Below are 3,476 nucleotides of genomic sequence, written 5' to 3' on the forward strand. Positions count from 1 at the left end.
AGAGACCTAGAGGTGCAGATTGGTAATGCCCTAGTTCTAGTTGATTTCCATGTCCTGGACATCAAGCTAAACTGGAACTCTTCTCTACTACTCGGGAGATCTTTCTTGTCAACAGTGGGAGCAGTGTGCAAGTTGCAAACCAACCAGTTGTGTCTAACACTCATAGATCATAATGCCCACTACTGCCGCATACACTAGACAAAACTTGCTTACAGAAGAGTATGATGAAGACTATGAGGATGAACGAGCTACTGAGTACAAAGTCATCCTTGGTGAGGAAGATACACTTCTACATCATTCCTCTTGGAAAAGGAATGCACCATCGATCGACATAACTGGCTCACCATCGATCGATACTCAACCTCATCAGAGAAACTGGAAACGAGCATCAACCGACATCCCCAACTACTCATCGATCGACGCAGAAGTCAACCGAGTGCGAGAGGGGGACTACTCGATTGGCAGTTGGACAGATGATCACCATCACGAAAGCTAAGCAGTAGAAACATGAATATATGAGCCAGGAGCAGATGAACTACATGAAGGTTTCACATATGAGGAACTTCTCAACATGCAAAGACAATATGAAAGCTCAACATCGATCAGAAACTGCTTGGGGAAGAACACGATACAGGCATCCGATCGACAGAGCGTGCCATCCATCGATCGACATAACTCCTTCAACATCGATCGACCTTGTACATACAACATCGATCGACCTTGTACATACAACATCAATCGACATTCGCTCTAAACCAAAAACCACTGTAAGGGAAAAAGATAAATTTAATAACGAGTATCTAACTCCAGACAAATTTGTTATTTTTAGAGACCCAGATGGCCACGCAAGAGCAATAGACGGACGTATACTGAATGTATCTAGAAAAGATATTGCACACATCCTTCAGACAGCCAATGGAGCAGAAAATTTGTTCGTACATCAACACAACACTCCAGAATACCAACAGAAGGATGAGAGTTCTATGATGCAGCTGGTGGCATAAACAAAAGCTTCAAACTAAGGTCTCGCAATCCCACTCGACCATCGATCGACGTTGACGTCCCAACATCGGTCGACAGATAGCCAGAATTCGGCAGAAGAGCCTTTGATTCCCACAGTACCAGGAAATTCTACTGGGAGGAGAAGGATGAGTATGGCGTCTACAGAGATGAACAGGGATACGCCAGAGATCTAGATGGAAAAACTATTCGTCTTCACAACATGGATATCAGAAGAGTTCTGGAAAGAGCTTCGAGAGATGAGCCAAGCTACATATGTCTTCCTGAACATGCTAACTTATTCACACAGACTAAGCTGGTACCAGAGATCTACACCAAGGACGAGATCAATGAGATGTTCTATGGAGTCTATGGCGAACAAGAGAAGAACAAAGAAGCTTTCCAGATGAAGCTTGATGGTGTCTACTATCCATTGAATGATAGTATCAGTTGGCTAACTACTTGCATGGAGGAGATGAAGCAAGACATAGCCAGAATTCAACATGCTACTGACGTTGCTCGATCGTCATCGATCGACAGAGATCAACATACATCGATCAACATTCGTCAACGCACATCGATCGACAATCAGATGCCAACATCGGTCGACGACAATCCACCGTGCCCATATATGATGAAGTCTCAAGAAAATTTTCACACCAGGGAAGAGATAGATCAGTTGGTAGAAGGGATCTATAGAGCTCTGGAAACTACAGAAGAGAGGCTTGATGGGAGATGTGATGACATCTATTTCCCAATGGATCTACACATTAGTGCTTTGACTTCCAAGATTGAATCTATGCAAGGGGAATTGGTGGAGATTCAGAGTTACTTTGCCCGTCGACCAGTAGCATCGTTATCGATCGACACACGCAACAACAAATCGACCAACATTCATCATCGAACATCGGTCGACGACGCTACAAACTGAGGCCGGCTAGTACCAAAGATGACATCAGACATGTCCGACACACATTACCATGGAGAGGAGATCTCAGCTGACACTTACGCCACAGTTAGAAGACATCAGTTCAACCTTGAGAGTCTTGAACAAAGATTGCAGAGGATGGAAAACACAACTGCAACAATGAAAGAAAAATGGCGTCGAGGGGATGAAGCTATAAGAGACTTTATTGGTACATGGTTCAACAAGCGCAAAGAAGAGATGGATACTTGTTTTCCAACAAGTCCCAGTGCTCAAAATTACTAGCCCAATCACCTCCAAAGTCAAGCTAAATGACTCAAAATTACTAGCCCAATCAAGTCCCAGTGCTCAAAATTACTAGCCCAATCACCTCCAATAGTGAGGTAACCCACTATTAGGTAATATTGATTTAATTTTTAATTATATACTATTTTATGTTAGTTTTTAATTATTACAGGTCGTAAAAAAAACACAAAAAGAGATCCGAGTAGACGATTGTCGTGAGTATCGACCAACGAGAAGCTATCGACATCGATCGACATTGTCTAACCTGCCGCGACCGATATCAACATCCTTACATCGGTCAACATCCATTCCGGTCTGGTATATCGTTCTAACTTGTTACATTGAGTCCTTATGATTTAGTTCTCACCATTACTCCAACTGAATTTACACTGGGGACAGTGTAGTTAAAGTCTGGGGGTTGGTTTACTGATAGTAATTTATTTATGAGTCTTATTAAAACGTTTTTCAAAAAAAAAAAAAAAAACTTATTGAGTCAAGAAAGGGATAATGAACTAATAGATTTTTGCTTGTTATCTAACCACTCTTTAGCACAATTCTAGACTTACTGATTGCAAATTGTACTAAAGATACTAGAGTGGATCAACCTGTCAACTATGCACACTTGCTGAGATTGTTTGAAGGAACCAAAGCTGACCTCTAACACTAAACTTGACACAACTGCTTGTCTTGGGGCTTGGTATGCATGGAATCGGATTCTTCAAACAAGTCTGGAAGGTAAAGCCTTGTGTAGAAAGATTAATCACCCTTTATCTCTCTATTTTCGAAATATAGATTATATAAAAAAAAATTATTATTGTTGTTATGTATATCTATTAGAGATTTATTAGGAAGGAATTCGAATAGAGAGACTGCCTGTTTGTTTTGCTTGAGGACAAGCAAAATGGTAAATTTGGGGGCATTGATAGACCATAGATTTGATCCATTTTCATCCATGGTTTATAGATGTTTTACTAATAATTATTATATTATAGAGTCTATTTATTATATTTATAAGATCAGAAGTGATTTGGAGATAAGTGATGATTTTGGAGAATTTTGCAGATATTTGGAGCAAGCACCCGAGATGACCATCGAGCTCGACCATCGGTCGATATTGGAGAGGAATAATCGATCGATGTTCATATCTTGACATCGATCGACAGCGAAGCGTGTAAAAAGCCCATTTGGTCACAGCCGACTGAAGCCCAAGTCTTCACCAATTTACAAGATTGCCCCTGACGAGTTTTAACCTAATTATATAAGTTTT

Source organism: Brassica oleracea, chromosome C9 (genome assembly GCF_000695525.1).
Source record: "Brassica oleracea var. oleracea cultivar TO1000 chromosome C9, BOL, whole genome shotgun sequence".
Classification (NCBI taxonomy): domain Eukaryota; kingdom Viridiplantae; phylum Streptophyta; class Magnoliopsida; order Brassicales; family Brassicaceae; genus Brassica; species Brassica oleracea.